This window comes from Marmota monax, unplaced genomic scaffold, assembly GCF_021218885.2.
Source record: "Marmota monax isolate L192 unplaced genomic scaffold, Marmota_monax_Labrador192_F-V1.1 WCK01_AAM20220418_F8-fsc00059, whole genome shotgun sequence".
Lineage (NCBI taxonomy): Eukaryota > Metazoa > Chordata > Mammalia > Rodentia > Sciuridae > Marmota > Marmota monax.
The window spans coordinates 7,975,647-7,998,166 of NW_026693595.1; the positions used below are offsets into that span (position 1 = coordinate 7,975,647).

The 22,520-nt window shown below is 38.4% G+C and overlaps 1 protein-coding gene across 3 annotated transcripts in view; it reads right to left on the reverse strand.

Moving 5' to 3' along the window:
• Pip5k1b (phosphatidylinositol-4-phosphate 5-kinase type 1 beta) overlaps positions 1-22,520 on the reverse strand; it is a 291,725-nt gene that overhangs the window by 177,975 nt on the left and 91,230 nt on the right. The window lies entirely within an intron of this gene.

Genomic DNA, 22,520 nt, shown 5'->3' on the forward strand with positions numbered 1-22,520 from the left:
AAGAATATTAGGAGTGCAATTATGATAAGCACATTAACTATTTGCATGACTATTGCTACATTTCTTTCTCTTAAAACATCCAAGCAATCAATCCAACAGTGCATAACAAGTGCCTGCATATTGACATACTTAACAGTGCTGGATGTTCACCATTTTTAAGTGTTTGCCAACCTTATGGATAGATCATGGCATTTCAGTTGTTATAATGCAAGTTTTCTCACTACTAACAAGGGTTGATTTTTTGGTGATTTAAAATTTTTAGTTCATGTTCTTTGCCTATTGTTATACTGAGCTGTTTATCTTTTTTTCTGAACAATTTATAGAATTCCTTAGTACATTAGTCATTAATTTTTCGTTCTTTTTTTTTTTTTTTATTGGTGATGCTGGGGATTTAACTCAGGACCTCATGCATGCTAGGCAAGCACTCTAACACTGAGCTACATCCCCAGACCCTAACCATTAACTTTTCTCACATGGGTTGCAAGCTATTGTTCTTCATTTGGCTTTGTTTATAGTACCTTTTCATGCAGACATTTTAAAACTTTACAAAACCAAATCTGCCAATCTTCCATTGTAGGATACAGCAGAGAGTTCCCCCTAACTGATGTAATACATCCATTCTCCCATATTTTCTTCTAACATCTTTATAGTTTCATTTTTAATATTAGATCTTCACTCTAAATGAAATTTAATCCACATGCAATCATTCCCTGATAGAAAGTTAATTGCCCCAACATCATTTATTTTATAATATACCTTTTCCTTATTGGAAAGACATGAACTTTAAGCATACATTCAGTTTTCCTCTGTATCTCTATTTATGGATTCTACTCTGTTCCAAAGACTTACTTGTGGATTACTGAGCTAATACACGCTTTTAAAAGCAGGAACATGACAGTATGTTTTGATATCTGCTGGTGCAAGTTTCCCATACTATTGTTCTTTCATGTTTGGCAATTTCCTTGTAGTTATGTATTTATTCAGACTTTAAAATCATAATTCATTATCTGGGTATGGTGGTGTATGCTTATGCTTATGCAGCTTGGGAGCAGAGGCAGGAGGATCACAAGTTCAAAGCCAGCCTCCGCAATTTAGTAAGGCCCTATGAAACTTAGCAAGACCCTGTCTGAAAACATAAAAAAGCACTGGGCATGTAGCTTGGTGGTTAAGTGCCCCTGGGTCAATCTGTGGTATCTCCCACCCCGGAATTTATATATTCATTGATCTGACAACACCTTCACTCTCCAAGACTGGATTCTGACTATAATTTTATAAAAATTTATATGCTAACTTGGAAAGGATTATTCTTTTTAGAATTTTAAGTTTTCTCATTCAAAAAGATGGTGTAGCTCACTACTTCTTTAAAGTCTTTTGCGACTATCTTAGATTTTTAAAAATTTGTCCTATGTCTTACTAAATTAATTTTTAGATGTTTTCATTTTTCACTCTTTTAAATGGGGATTTTTTCTATTTGCATTTCTTTTTTATAATGTTATTGTATTTTTTTATACCTTTGCTTTATTTATTTTTAATGTGATGCTGAGGATGAAACTCAGGGGCTCACACATGCTAGGCAAGTGCTCTACCACTGAGCTACAACTGCAGCCCCTCTATTTGCATTTCTAATCAGTTATCAATTCATATAAAGAAAAATGGGTTTTATCCAGTATCTTCTGCTCAGTTATTTTTCCAAAATCTTTTGTAGAATTCTAAAAGATTTTAGGTAGATTCTCAGTCACATTACCTGCAATATTTATGTGGTTTATTTCAATTTCTTTTCTTCTTGCATTCACTGAACTTCTAAAACAATGCTGAGTCACAGCGGTTGAGTAATGGCAGCGCCAGGCTTTTATAACATTCTTCGGTAGTCACCATCTACCATGGTGCTATTATTGGGTTTATAAATGTGGCAGTTTCTTTCTGCTATTCCTAGTTCACTTTTAGTTTCTATTAGGAATGTCTCCTGAACTACATAAAATGTATTTTCAGCATCAGTTGATATAATTGTTCTGCTTTAGTCTGTTGTACCTATGTATATATTTGACAGATTTCATAATGCAAAAATCCACCCTTGTATTTATAGAATAAACTTTGTATTTATAGAATAAAAGTTTGATTTGATTTGCTCATTTTTTTTAAAAAAGGATATATTCATGAGTGATAGTGTTGTGCCTCTATCATTATTTGTATCAAAGAATTGATATTTTTCATAAAACTGGAAGCTTTTTCTCTTTAGATGTACTCAGCTTTTGTTCTATAATTATTCATTTCCTGGGATTTGTTCTATAATTGTTCATCTCCTGGGATTTATAACAACTTTGGGTCAAATTTTGATAACTTGTAATTTGTTCAAAACCATCAATTTCCTTTAGATGTTAAAATTTATCACCATTTATGTATTTAATATTGTATATATCTTTTTATTAGTCAGATTTTCCCTTTTTATTTGTCTTGTGGCCATTTCCATTGTTTTGGCTTTTACTGTTAGTAATTCCTTCTGGGGGGTGGTCGTGGTTGGTTTTAAAAATTTAGATGCAATCCAAAAGCATTTAGGCTATAAATTATTCCTGATAAATTATTTCCCTGTAAGTTTTAATGTAGACTACTCTAATTTCCAGATAACATGTCATTTTTGTTTTCATTTCAATTTAATCTAAGAATCATCCATAAGGTCTTTTTAATTTCAAGCATTTACACATAGTTATTCTTTCAGTGCCAATTTCTTGATTTATAGGACTGGGATTAAGGAATGAGTAATATAGCCCCTATCTCCCCCCAAACTTATTTTCTTCTAATGCCATGGACATAGATTTTTGTTTTTGGTGAATGTTCCATAGACATAAGGGAAAGTACACGTTCTCTGTTTATAGAGAAGAAATGCCCTATACCATCACTAACCTATCTCATTATTTGTCTACTCTGTCTGTTATTAACAAATTATACCTAAACTCTCTCATATGGCTATTTATAGTTTTATCATGTTCTTCTGTTTCTCTCCTTTTTTATATCATATATTCTAACTACATTGGTTGGTAAATGAAGAAGATGTCTATGATTGTGTCCTTGTGAATTATATTTTCTGTTCTCAAAAAATCTTTTTTTTCACATTTAATAATTTCCATTCTGCATTTCATTGTAGTTGATATGAATATGCTCATTCCCAATTTCCTTTTGTTTGCATTTGCCTGGCATATCCTTGGTCATTATCTTCAACTTCTTTAAGGTTATTATTTTGTTTTACCTGTGTTTCTTATGAACAGCTTAAAAATTGATTTTTAGTTTTCAGTTTTTGCTTATCTAAGACTCTGTTGTTGTTTGATAGGGGACCAGAAAACTTGACATGAGTTGTAGTAAGTTTGTGTCTGATTTGCTTCCATTGCATTTATTAGTTACATGAGTTGTTACTGCATTTAATTTTACGCATTCCTTATTTGCTGGATTAATTATGTTTATTATTCCATTTTTTTCTCTTACTAACTTATTATTCCATATATATTTTGCTCATAGTTATCTTCGTAATTTAAAATCATTTAAAAATCTATATATTTAAAAAAGTCAAAATGGCTATATGCCATCTATATTCCCCAGACATTTTTTTTCTTGGCTACCATAGTACAGACAGAGGTATGGCATTTTGATCTTCCTATGAGAAAGGAAGACGGCCCGTCACTGGAATTTTGGTCAGCAGATATCTCCAGCTGACAGTGCCGCCAGGTCTGCTTCTGCAGGATGTGACTTCGCACTAGGCCATGACCTCCCTGAGGCAGCTAACTCCTGAGACCAAATGACAAGGCAGCACTTTTCCTGGAGCTTGCTGACGAGATGGCACAGGCTATGTGGCCTCTGTGTTTCTTCCCTTCTTTCACAGGCAGTGCTGCTTTAACAAAACACCACAGACTGGGTGGCTTAAAGTGACAGGAACTTATTTTCTCACAGTTCTGAAGGGTGCTGGAAATCCAAAATCAAGGTACCAGTGGAGCCCTGCTCCCTCTGGGCCTCCGGATACACTACTTGCTTGTCTCCCCCTTACTTCTGTTGGCCATCCATCCTTGGCCTTCCTTGGCTTGCAGGTACATCACTCCAGTCTTGGCCTCTGTCAACACATAGCTTTCTTCTTGTGATGTGTGTCTCTTGTAAGGACACTTTCCTCTTATAAGGACACTAGTCTTACTAGGTCAGGGCACACCACTCTCATGACCTGATCTTAACCTCATTACATCTACAAAGATTCCATTCCCAAATTAGAGTACACGCACGATCTCTGGAAGTTAGGACTTCAACATATCTTTTTGGTGAACACAATTCAACTGATAGGACAGGTATTAATTCATAATAACTATCCTGTACCCCAAACTCTGTCCCAGAACCTGTTTCCAGAGAACCCAACCTTTTCTCTCTTCCTTATCCCCAGGTGGAGATATTTGTAAAATATTTTTACACTTGAATTGCTTGCTCTACTCCAAACTACTAAATGTCTCTTCATAGACAGTATGTCTCTTCTGTTTCAAGAAATATTAATTAACAACTGATAGCTAACAGTCACATTACCATCATTCATTTAGACTTCACCTTAAGCTGTAGGATGTTCACACAACTGATTGAACGTTCAAGCAGTTCCCTTAGAAATAGCATGTGGATGGTAGGCTTGGAGCCACTCCGTGTCCACAAATGTCTTTCATTTTTTCTCATATCTGAGCAGATCCCTTGGCTGGTCCAAGGTCTTGCTCCACAGTCCTTTTCTCTTGTCTCTTTGTAAGTATTGTATTGCTTTCTCTCTTTTCCTGGTTTAAGATGAATATTTTGATGCTCCTCTCATGCTCCTGTCTTGGTAACATTAATTTTCTTCATTAGCAAACCTTTTTTAGCACAGAGTTTGAAATTCCACAATAATAGATATATTTCATCATTTTCCCCAGTGAAATGAAAAGACAAGAAGCTAATACATGCAGATCTCAGTTGGCAGCTATCTGATGACCTGCTATGAGCCATGAATAAAATTTACACTATCTCAGTGAGGAACAAACAGAGTGCATATCCTTCAGGCAGTCCTCTGTGAATATTATTTCTCATAACCAACCTTTTGATAAGAACGAGACAGTGGAGCCCTCACAGTTATAACTGTGACTGTAGTCTCTGGCAAGAGGTTGGAATGCAAAAATTCCGGTGGCCAAGTAAGGGATAATCATAAGGCTCAGGCCCTTATTAGAGAATGTGTTGCTATATAATCTGACACAAGATTCCCAGTTCGAAATTTATTTTTAAAATGACTTCTGACATTGAACAGAACCAACATACAGTGTCATGTGGGCAGAGTGGAGAGATACCAGCTTAGCTAACAATAATCCATGGCAGGCAATGAACATTTTTTGACTCTTTGATTGTCTATCCTTCTGGTATTTAATATCTGGATTCTATTACCTTAAGGAATAAATAATTTATATTATTTCATAGCTTTCTACATTTCTATGCTTTTACTGTATTTAAGGGAAGGACAGACACTATCTTTATTTGTTTAAAGAGACAGGGTCTCACTATATTGCCTAGACTGGCCCCAAACTCCTAGGCTCAAGTGATCCTTCTACTTCAGCCTCCCTATCGCTGAGACTATAGGTGCATACCACCATGCCTGGCTTTGACCATCATTTCTTGAGCAACTATGATGTGTGAAATGCTGTCAATACATTATCTCACTTAATCTTGCAAATAATCCCTGGCACCTCCCAATTTAGCATTAGTATGTTGACTTTTATAATGAACTATCCTATAAAATACATGGGAAGTAGTAATTTAAAACTTTTTTTGAGGTAGGATCTCTTGCTGGGAGAATGATCTGTAGAAATGAAGTCCTTACTTGGTAAATGAACTTAGTGATACCACCATTCTAAGCACCTCCACCTCAGCCTGTTTTTTCTGTTCTCTCTATCAGTGCTGGGCATCAGAACCATCTGGTGAGTTTTATGAAAATTCAGATTCTTAGGCCACTCATCAAAACAAGTAAATTACTACTCCTCTGTGGTAGGTCTAGGGAATTGGTATTTTCAGCATGCTTTGGAGGCTTGGGGTCATATAACTAACTAACAAAGGCAATACAGATAGTTTATCACTTCAAGAGAATTGCTGGGGCCCAATAGGGAAAACAGAAACTACTGTAGGTCTGCTAAAGATAAGGACTTTAATACATGGAATTTGTTATATATGTGATAGGTGAGCTGAGAAGCTAAATTAGTGGTAGTGGGGAAAGGCAGATAAGCATTAGCAGGAAGTCACTATTGTTTTTAGGTTAGAGGTATAAGCAGAGGTGGTGTTAATAGACCTAAGAAGCCAGAGGTGTCTGTCCAGGCCAGAACAACATGGTGAATTTTGATTAACAAAGCCACAGAAATAGGGGTATATTTGGAGGCATGAGGAAAACACAGATGTCACCCAAGGCAGAGAGAGAAGAGGGAGAACACCTTGGCCTCTCCCTTCACCTTCTACCTGCTAATCTCAGTGTTCCTAGGAGTCAATTTGCTGGAAACCATCTGATCTCCTGGGATGTCTAAAAAAGGCAGCCTCTATGGGATGAATGCCTTCTGCCACAGAACACAGGAAGAGTAGAGAATGACTCCAAGGACAAACAGGTCAGTGATTTGGCCATAGAACAAAACTGAAATTGTAATAAAGGCAGAAAAATAGATGTGGGGTGATGATATGTACAAGTCCCATGATTCTCAATAGAAATGTGGATTGGTAGGTAGGCTAGGAGCTAATTCAAACATTTCAAATTTATGACTCTGGGAATTTTCTAAGAGCTTAAATAGATGACCAGTAGGATCATCTTCACCAATTAGGTGTGTGCATGACTTGGGACAGTTTGACTGGGGCCTAGTTAAGAGGTCAAAGGGCTGAGATTTGACCCAAAGTTGTCTGACTTCAAATCTAATGTTCTTTCTACCATATCACACTCCCTCTGCTACTAATTCAACAAAACAATTAGAAGATTGTCTAATCAATGTTACATTGCATTTTTCAATTTGTAAATACAATCAAAAAGTTAGCCAACAATATTAATTTACATAATTACTTCCTATAAAACTTGTTCTATGTGAATGAGTCTCAACCTAGAGGGTACTTCTTTTTTTTTTTTTTTAATTTACTTTAATTAGGCATATATGACAGCAGAATGCATTTTGATTTAGAGGGTACTTCTTAATTTACAAGGTGGTAGCGGAGCTGTTTAACACTCCATAGTTCCTAAAAGTTTTAGATGCTATGGCATCTAAAAGTAATATGGCCCCAAGGTAACCTGGAGGCCATATTTGAGTAACTCAGCAGCAACCCTTTCAGCCATGAATTCCCTACCTGGGACCATGTAACTCAGTATTTCTAATTTGCCACAGATGGGTTTGATTCTCATACAAGGCCAAATGAGGGAGGTAAATGGCTAATTACCTAAGTAGCCAACTAGGCAGGCCAACTAGTAGATAACAAAAGAGACACCCACAAGTCCTAACTGGTCTTCCCAGAAAAATAGTTCATTGAACACTGATGAAGTGAGGTAACCAGGACTAATGGAAAGAATACTAAAACAAGCTCTGAAGGTCTGAGTTTTATGTTCATCTCTGCTATTGACTCTCTGTGACCTTGGGCCTTGATCCATTTCTCTTCTACCATGAACTGTGCTGGTCTCATCATGTAGTTCTTCTGGTTGGGTGCCCTTGCCAAGTTTCTTAGGTGGAGCCTCATCTTGAAGCCTCTTTGGAATGATGAGGGGGTTCATTGGTTATTTAATCATTCGGAGTGCTACCTGCATTACAGGAATTTAACTTCCACAGGCTAGCCATATTCAAATGTTTTTGTGCCATATAGGTTGGGTATATATTTACATCTAATATATTTCCCAAAAGAGAAAGAAAGTTGGGTGAGCCTCATCATACCTGCAGTCATTTTTATTTTAATTGTGCTCTTCTGTTTTTATTTGTTCTTTTTTAGTTATACATGACAGTATATTTTGACACATTTTTACAAACATAGGGTACATCTTTTATTGGCAATATTCTGAATTAAGGTTCATTATTTGACAGCAAATAAATTCATTCTTCCACTCATTCAATAAACATTTATTGAACATTACATGTCAGGCAGTGAGCTTGACTGTGGGGCCATAATGACCAAGACAGGTCCTAGTCTTCAAAGATGTGATGTCAACAGGAGAGACACACACATGAACAACTATGACATAACATGACATGTACTCTAGGTTTTTAGAGAAGGAACTGTGTGAGCTATCTTTGAGGACTTTAGAAGCATATTGAAATTTTCATGGGTATATTTTGCATTTTAAGAATTGAAATGATAAATGTCTGATGTGACAGATATGCTAATTATCCTGATTTGAACATTATTCCATGTATACATGTACTGAAATATCTCATTGTATCCCCAAAATATGTGCGACTATTAAATGTCAATTCAAAATAAAATAATTCAAAAAATTAATTCCAAAGCAGCCAAGGTAAGTTTAAGCTGTTACTTAAAGTGCCACAAGCAGACTTCCTGATTGCTCCTTCTACCCATGATCATAAATGCCTGTTTAATCTTTTGCCTGAGTAAAAACAAATGCGTGAAAATGTAAATGAATTCATGAAAATCTGGAGAGTCATTCTTAGGTATAAGCCATCTTGCTGGAAAGGTAGGAATTATTTCCATCTTCTTCCCCTACATTTAAGAAGTGGTATGGTGTTCTTCAATGGAATTTTGACAACCAACAACAATAATCACAAATGAAGCATGAAAAAATGAAATTAAAAATGTGATGGGTTATTTTTCAAGGCTGAAATAAAAGCAAAAAAAAAAAAAAATTCACCAAACTGAAAACAATACTTGACATAGTTTCCAAAGTTAGAAATGCCTATATTTTTCAGGCTAGAAGAAAAAAATTCCATTAAGAAATCAGTCTTATAATTTTAAAAAATATTTGCATAAACTGTCAAAGAAATACAGACAATTTTCACATTATGTATATGCACAATGGAGGCCACTTATACATACATATGTTGAGACATATGGTATGTTACACATTTGTATGCCCAGAAACTTTAAAAATAGAACCATGGCATCTTATATGCAATGTAAAGCTCTCCTATTCTTACTGATGGAAATAATTTAAATGAGGTTCCATTCCATGTATCTAATATTTATATAACCAAGCCACTGCCAAAACCAATTCCAAATGATGGCACCTGCTCGCTATGAATCCAAATGGAGACCAATCAAATCAAATTGCAGGGTTCTTATATTCTCTCATAAAACACATTCATCAACTCTCAGAATGGCTCTCACAAAGTGAATAAACAGAATAGCTATAAATGGTGATGACAAAAGGCTCTGCATAAAATGAACCACTTGTAATTCATTTTGCCAACAAAGGTTATGCTAGAAGAATTCATAAGCCTTTTCTCACCAAGTCTGCACTGCAAACACTGGACAGAAGAAAGTTGCTAGTGAAAACAAGCATGAGAATGTGTTGCTTTCTGGTCAGTGCAACTCAGTGCCTTCCATGAAAACACCATTACTGCCTGGCCTTCTCCAGCCTTGATGAAAATCAATCCAAAAGACCTAGTATGTGTCTGTGTATGTTTGGTAGTAGTGCTGGCAGGTAGAGAAAAAGAGTGAGACATACAGAGTCATGATATTTGGCATATGGGGAAGGAATCCATGTAGATTTTCTTTTCTTTTTTTCTTTTTTGGTAGTAGAGCATTTGCCTAGCATGCATGAGGTTTGTTTGATCACCACCATCACACACACACACACAGACACACACACAGTGTAAAGACAGACCTACCTAACTTGTTTTCTGATAATTATGTAGTGAAATTTCTGATATGCACCATTGGAGAATAGTCAGAAAAACTCTAAAATAAGAAAAAAAAATGTTTAAAAGACAAGATTCTAGCCCTGTGCAGATGAGTAGGAACTATCCTGATCTGATGCCAATATTAATGTTTGCATATGCCTATTGCCATCACATTAGCAGTGTAGGATATGCTTGGTTCCAGGGATCGCAACATGCTATGTGACATTTTCTTGTAGGCATAAAGAGACTTTGATCCACAGAGAAAGGAGGGAAATCTACATCTACCGAACCCATCTGTGGTCTTGTTGTTGTAAAAAAACTCTAAAGAACCACAAATTCTTCAAAGTCATATGCATTTATATGTTAGGACTTAAGGCATCTAAAAATAACCCAGGAACCTTCATCTCCAAGGGCTAGAGAGTCCATTTATAACTTAAAATTCATTTGTACATGTTCACTAATAATACTGTATATGGCTCACCTATGGATAACTTCAAAATCCTCCATGTCACTCTCATGTCAGATGAGAATGAATCTTATTATGAAAAAGATGTCCAGAGAAAAAAAATTCCACCACTTTCCTCAGTTATCCACCTCTTTATATCTTTATTGCATGGTATAATTTCTCATTTTTAAAATCCCATTATTATGGTCTTCAGCTACAATTTAATTCAAAGCTATTTTCTTTTTTCTAAGAGTGCATGTCTTAGGAATTATTCAATTATTATAATAATTTTCTATAAGCCATATGCAAACCAAAGCCAGTGTGACTGGCAAAAAACTGTTTAGTCTTACAAATAAATAACCAAGGCCAAGTGTGGTGGTGCACACCTGTAATCTCAGTGACTTGGGAAGCTGAGGTAAGAGAATCACAACTTCAAAGCCAGCCTCAGCAACTTAGGCCCTAAGCAATGCAGTGAAACCCTGTCTTAAAATAAAAAGAGTGGGATGTGGCTCAGTGGTTAAACAACCCTGGGTTTGATCCCTGGCACCTAAAAAAGAAAAAGAAATAAAGCTATTTGCCTTTGCTACTGCCAGTCTGCAAAATATTTATGGGTTTGTTACATCTTCTATTTTAGAAAGCCAAACCACACTTATCTCTGGTAGGTCCGAAACACAAAGGACACCTGGTAGATTACCCCCTCAAAACCTTCTCTGAATAAGCTTTCAGAGCATTCTGTGTTGCCTGGGAAGTCTGAAGGAACATAGTAGGGGTTTAGGAAGGACCACAAAGACTTGCACTTGTTAGAAGATGCTGCTAATGACAGGAAATGATTAAGCAGGAGAAAAATGTTGTTCAACCAATTTTTTTTTTTTTTTTATTGTTGGTTGTTCAAAACATTACATAGTTCTTGATATATCATCAACCAATTTTTTAAAAAATGCCTTCCTACAGTTCTGGGCTGATCTTAAGTTTAATTGGAAACAAGCAATAAAAGTGATTTTAAACTAAGCACAAATGCAAATATCTAGTTAGAGGGACAACAGTATTAAAATGACCACTTTTGACTATTCCTCAACCAGAAGGGTATTCGTTTCCTCATTTATTCCAGGACTCCTTTGTATGCAGCGCTTTGGGGGACTACAACAATGAATAACACAGCCCCTGTTGTCAAGGCACATAAAAGCAAAGTCGAAACACAAACACATGTAATAATGGGAGAGTCTTTAACAGGATTAGGAGTTAATACTCTTACTTGGCTTTGCCTCTAACAAGTATTCATTCATCACAGTCAGAGGGCTCATATGGAATGTTCTAAAAAATGCAATAAAAAATTTAAAAGCCAAAAAAACATACCAAGGACAAGGGATCATAAATCAGCTATTAATCACTGAATATTAAATTTCTCAAGCGTTTGACATGTGCTTGGCTGTGCTCAGCTAGGACACGCTGGGCACGGAGTTGCTTCCAATGAACCAACAGTCGAACAAAAGAATCAAAATGAAAAGGATGAGTTTGGAAGTGAGGAGGTGACAGAGGTCTAGGATGAGGTGGGTAGGTGTCAGAGCAGGCAGGAAGGGCTGTAATAGAGAGGGAAAGGGCAGGAGTGGAGAAGGGAGTGACCCTCTGGGTCTGTGAAGAGAGGAAGATTATCCTGACCTAGTAGGGATATGATCAGTGGCAGGATAGATGGCCTTGGGATTCAGCCGTGGATACCAGTTAAGGAACACCTGCCAAAAGCTTTGGAGTAGAAGGCCAAGATGATTAAAACATAATAATATTGCTTAAGAGTCAGCAAGATGAAATGGGAAGGGAAGATCAGATTTAGAGAGGGAATCTAGAAACTGCTGCAGGAGTGGTGGGGATGAGACCTACTTGATCAGGATGGAGCTGGTGATTGAAAGGGAGGAACCCCACCTGGTGTTTACAAAGGAAACATCGCAGAACCTAGGCTCTGGCTGGGTCTGGACAGTACAAGGTTAAGTCAAAGGTCGACTATGCTCTCAAGCTTCAGTAAGGATTGAAGATCACGGAGTTTTAGAGAGAAGCATTCTCTCTGCCTGGTTGGTTACCCTTGCCACCTCCACCTCAACTGAGAATGGATGGAGGAGGGACACTCAACTCAGGCTAAACATCAGCAGGTTATCTGGATTTATGTAAAACTTTGCTATAACACATGGACTAAGGGGACAAAGGATTTGACTGGTCAGGTTGAAGCAGTGCCAGCCAATGTCATAGGGGAGTGAAGATAGGAACTTTGCATTTAATCAGATTACAGAAAGAGACACAGAGAAGGCCCCATGTTTTTTAGAGAGACAGACAGACAGAGGAGATACTATTGCCTGACAACTTTTCAGCCATGTGATCCTCCCCAGCTAGCAACTGGGTCCTGGGAGGGCCCTGTATCTTCATAACACCTCCTTCTTACACTTGAATTCTTTGCAGGTGTTTCTAATCCTTACAGCCCAACTCTTCTTGACCTAGACATAAAACAAGCTTGCCAAGAGTTGCCATAGCCCTTCTGAGGTCACAACCCTGTCCACTGAGCCATGACCCAATGGGACAGGTGATAGCTTGGCATTCACAAGAACAGGTTCTGGAGTTACACTGCCAGCTTCCACAATGACATGCCACCCGCCAGCTGGATGGCCTCTTCAAGTAGCATCATCTCTGTGCACTTTGGCTGGGTCATGTGAGAGAGCAGAACAGAACAGCGCCTCTTTCAAAGGGCAGCTGTGATGAGTGCCCAATATGTGCAGAACTACAATGTCCCTGGCATGAACTATGCACTCCATACATTATTTTTATCACTCTGCCAGAAGGAACACAGGAGGAGACAGTGCAGATCCTGGCTATAGAAGAGACTTGGGGTGCTCAAGGCCCTGCAAAATATGGTGTCCATGCTCTGCTCCAGCCACTCCCTCTGCCATTGTCTGCCATAGGAGGTAAAGGAGGCCTTGATACATGCTCCCCAGCTTCACCATGCCTCCTCTTAAGTCTCAAGAGGGCTCATTTCTCCACAAAGATGGCTGGTTCCTGATGGCCTCTTGCTGTGACCCCACTGTTTGCTCTCCTTGAGAGCAGGGAGAGGGTCTTCTCCTCCAGGAGTAGTTCTACCTCTTCCAGGAGTAGTTCCTGGAAGAACACACTTCCTTTGTTCCCACAGCCCTGGATCAACACACTTACACTCACGTAGGCAGGTGTCCAGGTGGCCCCAGCCTGCGGTTGCTTTTAGTCCCATTAGTAACAATGATTACAGCATGAAACCCTCCTTTGTGCCAGATGCCCTTATGAGGATGACATGAATGAACTCAGTGAGTTCTCTCAACAACAAGTAACAGCCTTCTGTTATTAACCTCATTTCTGGGTTGCAGAGAACACAGTGACAACCTAGAGGTTAAATAATTTGCCTAAGGTCTTACGGCAAGAACCAGGATGGGAATACAGTATCCACTTTCAAAGGGTGCTCCGACCACACTGCTAGCCCTGCCTATTTTATGACTTCACTTATTTTCTTAAGTCTCCATATGACAATCTCTGCATCCTGCCCCTGCTTCCCAGAGCAATAATGGTCTCTTCAGTTCCTGCCCGTCCCACTTGTGAACCCATGCCCACCATACCTTGTTCTCTCTTGTTTGGACCCTCTCCTCTCTCAAGAATAGCTATGATATATTCTAGGCCCCTCACCCCACCTATCTGGAGCCTTCTCCCCATCAGTGAAGATTCTTCTTCCATGGTGATCAAACTCTTTCTCTCATCTGGATCTTCACCCCGAGGACCTCAGCATGTTGACTCTTCCCAGGGCCTCTTACTCCTGGTTCCTGAAACCTTCTTTGCCCTCATCTTGCCCTCTGACCCATTACATTCAAGGTCAACCTCTTCAAAGGACTAGTGTCCTCACTTCCTCTTCCTCACAATTTGCCTTTTCAAGGCCACCCCAAGTGCACAAGTGGACCATTTGTATCTTTTCATTCATTGTCTGAAATTTTGACACTGGGAGCATCTACACACAGCAGACTTTCAAATCTCTGTTGTGACCAGTCTGTCTCCACTGAGGTGCCTCTTTCCTAGCTACCTGGCAAGGTCATCTGTCCACCCCAAATTCCCTTTCCTCCCGGCCTTTATTAATAGAACATTGGCTTTTGTGGGGGAGGCAATGCGTTACCCACTTAAACTGTCTGGTATTCTCAGACAGTCTGGCAATGAGGTGTCAACTGATGTTTATGTCCAGGGAGACTTGTTAAGAGGCAAGCTCAGTTGGCACAGGCATTTCTGCCACTTATGTGTTCTCTGCCCTTTCTTTCACGGAAGGCAGATTTGAGAGAGGGCATGAGCAAAGACTCCATTTGTGCCTGGATTTCCCTCTACCTCCCTGAACACTTTTTTTTTTCTTTGTTCTTTTGGCAGGCACCCTGTTAGGCTGCCTCTTAAATATACATGTTCCCCAGGGTCTCCTGTATCTTCCTATTCTCACTTTCACTGAGCAGTTTCCTTCATTACCAAGGGGCTCAACTGCAATCTACTTGGGATGACTCACAAATAATTCTTGAGCCCAGATATTTCTCCTGAGATTAAGATTTATATTTCCAGTTGCTTGCAGGCTCTTATAATATCTTATAGGCACAATAAGTTAATGTGCTCCACTGTTAGCTTGTCATATTCTACCCCATAGAATGCTACCATTCACACCCAGTTGCCCAAGCCAGCGGCCATCCCAACTCCTCAATATCCCGCCTCTGTTATAGCACATCAATCAAATCCTTTCCAATCAATCTTTTTAATGTTCTCTGACTCTGATTCTTTCTCTGCATTTTTCCTGCTATTATCTTAATTGAGACCTCATCATTTCTTGCATAGATTACTGCCTCAGCCTCCTAATTAGTCTGCCTCACTGGGACATGATATTGCTAAAGGGATTTTTCTGGAATGCAAATCTGTCTATGCCTTTTTCCTTCTTTAATATACTGAAATGGCTTCCCACAGCATCAGGGCAGATATCAAAACCTTTAGCACATCCAATGACCTCTCATGACCCACCTTTGTGAACTCATCTCTCCTTGCCACCCAGCCCAGCCCAGTTGCAGCCACAAGGCAGGACTTGCAATTCCCTAATGCATTGTGCTCTCTGCCTTTTGCCTCTGTGCAGACTCCCATGCCTGACATTACCCCCACCCCACCCACTGTCCTGGCTAACTGCTCTTTATCCATCAAGATGTGGCTTAGGCATTACTTCTTTTAAAGAATACACTCCTACCCATCCCAAACTAAGTTCTCTTCTATGTGTTCCTGAGGTATTGTCAGCCTACTCGATTGTGATAGTGTCTGACTATATTGTTATCATTAAATTTTTCCCCTTTTACTATTCTGTCGGTCCCTTGAAGGCAATAAACTCTATTTTTATTTATTTGTTTATTTATCACAGTGCCTGGCACATGAACAGCTACAAAAGTTGAAATTTTAATGAATGCATATATGAGCACATTTGTTGTTCTTAGATAATGCTATTTCAAGTACAGAAAGGATGTTTAATTTTCAATTATAAATTAAATGCATGCTTAGTAAATGTTTCCTTTCTTTAGCATGTTTAACATGTTTGGTTTGAAGAGTGATATAAAGAGATAAGTGAGATGAAGAAATAAAATAGTAATCAATGTAATATTCCAAATATTTCTGTAAGAAACTTTCTCTTTCTTCCTTCCTCCCTCCTTTCCTTCCTTCCATTTTTTTCTTTTCCCCGCTTTAGGTTTATTTCACACAAGTTTCAATTTCTTCACATGGATTCTTTTGGAATAATAATAAAAATACAATTATAAATGCAATTCATATCTATTATAAAATGCTGGATAAATACAGGAAATCACCAAGGAGATCAGAGCAGCCAGCAACCTCCTCATTTAGAGATGCCCGTCATTTATCTTCTGCTCATGCTTCCTGTGTGATGCTCATGCCCTGACTTCACTCTCCACCGCCTGTTTTCTGACTGGCACAAGAGGCTGAAATGGGCTGTTAACACCCTGGGGCAAACCTACGTCATCCATTCCATCAGAATTCAGCACAGCATTAGTCACAAAACAAAATAAGAAGACCCTGTGTAGCAGCCGCTCTAAACATGAAGACTTTTGACCCTGGGCCTGGGCTTGTTTTGGAGCATGCTGCTCTCTGTCTTCCATCCCTGCAGGGCTGTATCTGCTGCGTAGTTTCATGGCAACACTAACCCTCATTGAAAAACTAATTCTGGATTTTTTACTTATGTCTTGGATGAGACTCAGTTCATCCTGGCCAAATCCACTTCTCTTAAGTGGCATACTCAATTCACAGTAGTAACTTTGTAATCTTATTAAACTATGTCAATTCCTTTGGTCTGAAAGTAGGAAAAAATTTCCTGAATTTTCATTTTTTGGAATATATGTCAAATCTCCTTCATCTGGCTGGCTGCCCCAATGTTCACCAGTATGCTTAAGCCCCAGTACAACACATACCCTCTTTTCTTAGATTCAAGGAATGGGATAAACTCATAATTCTTAAATTCAGTCCAACCAAAAGAAATCCAGGAAGGATCTAGCATTGTTGTGCTGATTAGCAATGGTAATCACAACAGGAAAAAATATGTGCCCTCTCCCTAGTGTTAATACAGCTAACTCCTCCTGGAATTCTAAGTTCTTTCATGCCCAGACCTGTTCCTCTGTAGAGAGCTCTACTCTTGGATTTTTGCATCACAGTGGCCAGGGCTACCTTTGGGACCAAGCAAAGCACCTTACCACCCCACACAATGTCATTTTGTCAGCAGGCAGGCAAAGGGGTCTAGACACAGAGTAATGGCTTGAAAAACCTCTGGGCCAATCTACTGAGTGGCAGAAGCAGGTGCTGACTCAAGAGAGGCCCAGGTGCATGGGGACAGGGAATGCAGACCTGGGACTTGATCAAGACTTTCCGATCTGGGATTTTTGTACAAGTTGGAAGAAGTTGCAAAGGATGGGGAGATAAATGCTCAAAATATTCTGACACCAGGAATGCTTACAGCTTAAGCTCCTCAAGAACTTAAGCATCATGGAGAATTTGGAACAGTGATGGGGAGAGTATCCAAATATCCCATTCACACATGACCTAGGATATCTTTGGATGACAAAAAGCACCCCCTCTGATTTATCAAAAACACATTCCCCTGTAGAAAAATGAGGAGGAAAAATCTCCAGTAGGGATTTAATCCTGAAACAAAAGCCTTGTTTTTACCAGTAGCTGTAGAGTTTAGTAGCTGAGTATAGGCTGGAAATCAGGCTCCATATGACCCTCAGTGGGGCAACTTTATGCACTGTACAAGTGAGGAACCAAACATGGCAGCCCTGCATCATCTTGACACAAACCCCATCCACATATTGAGCAAGGGCATTGGTCTTTAAGCCTGTATGATGTCAGTAAGTAAGAGGGAGTGATGGGGTCCATAGAAACCAAGGAAGTTCTAGCTACTCCTTATTCATTCCTACATTATAAAAACCATGGAATACCAGAATAGTGTGTGTGTGTGTGTGTGTGTGTGTGTTGTGATGCTGGGGACTGAACTCAGGGACCTGCCCATGCAAAGTACATACTCTACCACTGAGCTACATCCCTACCTGTATTATTCTTTCACTTAACAAACATCCGTGCTTGTGTTAGATGCTGGGGGAAAGGCAAGGTACAAAACTCAAGAACTAGCAGTCTAAGGCAAGGCTCTGCCCTAATATTTGCCCAGGCAAGAGAACAGATGAAGGCTCCCTTACTCATTAGCCTAAACTGGGCACTTGCTGCTCATAAGTATCTCTGTCCCCATTAGTATCATTATTTTCAGTTCCTCAAGTGAAATAACTTGAAAAAGGCAGGCTTTTGTAAGTCTTCTTTGGAGAAATATATTTTAGTCTTTTGCCTATTGTAAAAATCATGTTATATACTTTGGATATTAATCCATTACTAGATATATGGTTGGCAAATATTTTCTCCCATTCCCTTCTCCTATTCATTCTGCTGAGCATTTCCTCTGCCATGCAGAAGCTCTTTATTTATTTTTGTTTTGTTTTCTGCAGTACCAGGGTAACTCAGAACCTCAGGCATGACAGGCAAGTGCTCTACCATTGAGCTACACTCCTAGCCCTTTTTATTTTACTTTTAGACAGAGCCTTGCTAAGTTGCCCAGACTGGCCTGGAACTTACAAGCCTCCTGTCTCAGCCTCCTGAGTAGTTGGAATTACAGTCATGCTTCACCATGCCTGGCTTGTGCAAAAAGCTTTTTAGTTTGATGTTGTTCTATTTATTTCTTTGTTTTGCTTTCATTACCTGTGTTTTTGGCGTCATATCCAAGAAATCATTGCCAAGACCTACATCATGAAGCTTTTTGTCTGTTTTCTTCTTGGAGTTTTACAGTGTTAAGTATGTTAAGTGTTTAATCCACTTTGAGTTTTTTGTTTTTTGTTTTTTGCTGTGTGTGTATGTGTGTATAGTGTAAGACGAGAAGCCAGTCTCATTCTTTTGCATGCAGATATACATTTTTTTCTGATGTTATTTGGCATTCTTTTTAAAGATCAGTTGACCACATATGCATGTGTTCATTTATTCTATTTCATTGGTCTGCATGTCTATTTTTAGGCCAGTGCAATACTGTTTTGATTATTGTAGCTTTGTAATATATTTTGAAATCAGGAAGCGTGATGCCTCCAAGGGTTGTTCTTCTTTATCAAGATTGCTTTAGCTATATGAGGTCCTTTATAGTTATATATAGATTTTATTATTTCTATAAAAATGGCATTGAAATTGTGATAGGGATTATATTGCATTTGTAGACCACTTTAGGTAATATGGACATTTGAATAATATTGTCTTTTAATCTATGAACATGGGATGCCTTTCCATTTATTTGTCCTCTTTAATCTTTCCCAGCAGTGTTTTGTACTTTTTAGTACAAAAATTAAGGGTTGTATCCGGCTCAGTTTATTCCTAAGCATTTTATTCTTTTTGACATTATTATAAATGAGATTTTCTTCTTAATTTCCTTTTGATAGTTAATGGCTAGTATTTAGACATGCAAAGGCCATTCTTTGTGAACTCCTCAGTGTTCCAGGCCAAAATAGACTAGTCCCTTATTCCTTACATTCCACCTTCTCTTCCTACCTGCAGTCATGTTCCTTGTTTCAAAGTACCTTCTGTGCATAGGTTGAGCTCTGGCTGCACCCCTACAGACATCACTCACCACTCTTCATGCTCCAGGTTGCATACACTGGGCATCATTGACCCTCAGGAGGAATGACTTGGGCAAGAAATTCTAGCCCCTTGAAGCAAGCTCAGCATTGTTTGAGGAGGAAATTCTGAAATTTGGGCAGCTTGGTTACATAGAGTATCCTAGAAGGGAGTGCAAGGGGCTACAGTGGAATTCTTTACATACAAGGCCTAAGGCCCAGATTAGATCATATAGGGCACAGACCCCTTTTGCCTGGTATTAAGGACAGTACTGCCAAAGGGCAAAGTAGTGTAATTAGTACTCAAATATGGTGGATGTGGGTTACTTAAGGAAGCACAGAGAACAAAGACTGGACTCTGGAAAGCTTCCTTGGAGGAGGTGATATATAGCAGAGTTGTATGTTAAAGGATGACTTGCAGAAAGCAAGGTAGAAACAGCTGCAAAAAATGTTTCCAGAGCACAGGAGCATCAAAAAACATGGTGATTTATGGAAATTTCCATTTGTCATGGTAGAAATAAAGAGGTACATTTTGGGGAGGGACTTGGCATAAATCTGAAAGGTTCTGCAGGGAAGGCCTTGGGTGCTGTGCTAAGGCATTTGAAATAATAAAAAAGTCATCAAGGAGGACTTCATTTGCACAATTGGTGTGTGTTCCAAATTAAGTCACTGATGAACAGAGACATGCACTACTGTAGAGTGGCAAAATTATCACTTATACTTCAAATGCTTTTGCAATCAAAGTCAGCATAATGATGGGAGGTATGGCTATCTCACATGTAATTTTAGCTAGATCCTAGATGTTTCCTTAGCTTTGGATATATGTGTCCAGCTGGCTCTTACCTTTGGAATCCACACAGGCACATTAGCCATAATAGGTCTTTAAAAAAAAATCAAACATCTTTATATTCCTGCCCCTCGTCTCATTAAATATCACTTCATTCCCACTTTCATTCAAGTCAGGAAACACTCTAGACTTACTTACTTTCTCTCTCTCTCTCTCCCCCCTCCTTTTTAGCATATCTTCCCCCAACCCCTGCTGACTTCTCAAAACTATCTTTTCTCCATCTTTATTGCTACCCTCAGCCCAGGTAATACTGTGTACTGCTAGACTAATACACAGCCTCTGGTTCATCTCCCTGCTTCCATTCTCCACATGGCCAGAATGATCTTAAAAAGTGAATTGGTTCAGGTTAGTTGCTTGTGTGACACACACTGCATTCATAGCAAAATGCAAATTTCTTACCTGGGCCTGCAGGACCTTGTACGGTCTGCAGCTTACCTTGCTCTACAACCTCATCTGATGCTCTTTTACTGTACTTCTGCCCCACTCATCTGATTTCGATTGTTCAAACACAATCGAGCTCTTTCTTGGTCAACTTCTTTGTACATGCTACTTGCTGCATCTTGCCTGTAATGCACTCTACCCAAAGCAGGCTTCTTGATGGCTTGAGTTCTTAGCCCCTTGTTTATTTCCTTCCTAACATTCATTGTAATTGGCAGCAATTGCATTACATTCCTTTGTTGCTATTTCTTCTTGTTGTGACATAAACTCCATAAAGTCAGGAGTTTAATGTATCTATTAGGAACTAGAGATAAAGTTGTCAATTAAGCTCAACGTCTGGCTTGTATAGTAAATGCTAAGGAAATATTTACCAAGTGGACAATTTTATAACCACATTAGAAATTCACAACAACTAACACTCTTAAGAAGTTTGTTAAGTAGGCTTCCTAGACTGAAAGAGAACACAAAACCAAACCAAAAAAAACTCTTTCCTCATAAAACAAGCTCAAATTTGATAAATGAACATTATGCTTTAAGGAAGTTTCATTCAATCTGGGCCTTTTAAGAGTTCATATTGGCTATTATGTGAAACTCAACAGGGAATTAAAAATAAAATTATCATTGGTGCTGATACATTTATTTTAGAAATCATGGCAATAATAAAACAGTGTGACATGCCTTATTTAATGTGGAAAATATTTAAATACAATCATTATGGCTCTCTTCCAACATATCTATTTAGTCTAACACTCTGTTTCCTTTCCACTATAAATCTTCTTTGTTTGAAATCTCAGAATATATAGCCCCAGGCTTTCCCAATGCAAAGACGAACAGATGTGCACAGTGATCTTTATCATATTTTGGACTATTACTAAGAGCACAAAAATTTAGCAGATAATTTGAACTACATATCCATTGTCTATTCTATCTTTCAATCTCTTTGTGAAATCTGCAGTCACAATTCCTAAGCAATTAAATCCAAGAAAGAAAAAAAAAGTATGTAGAGATAGGAAGTAGTTACAAGAACATTTTATTAAGCCAAATCCATTTCATCTAATTGTTCAGGATCAAATGGTTTAATAATTTCCTAACGAAGAATAAACAATCAAACTTTCTTTTAAAAACCAGAAATATAGAAAGAATAAAAAAAACACTAAATGGGGGGGGGGAACCCCACAAAAATTGACCTAAGAAATCTTTACCGTTTTAAATGAATGTTGCAGTTCTAGTTTGCTGGAAATTCCTAGAATATTCTCTGTTTTTTTGCCCATGTTACATGAAATCCTTATCCTATTTGTATTTTTTTTAATTTGCCTGAAAAATATCCATTTACTTAAAAACTTCCTCTGTAAACACCTTTCAGTTCCTATGGCACACCGGAAATATATCTAGTCAATCATACATTGTAATAAAGTACTAAAAAGCATTGCAGAGTATTTTTTTAAAATAAAATATGCATGAGCCTCACACAGAAAGAGCAAGTGAAAGACTTGCTCACTCCTCATGATAACTCCAGCCCCCAGCACAGCACCAGATACACCATGCAAATTCACTAAACATTTACTATAAAAGTGAATAACGAAGTCACCCTGATTATTCCTTCTCCTAAGGCCTTTAAATATGGAGAGTGTATTTTATAACTCCAAAACACACAATGTCATACAGGATTTTTGTGTCATTTTTCAATTTTCAGAGACAGAAATTGCTAGTTTTAGTGTCTACTAATTTTTGTGAGATGTCTCAATGGGCAGCTA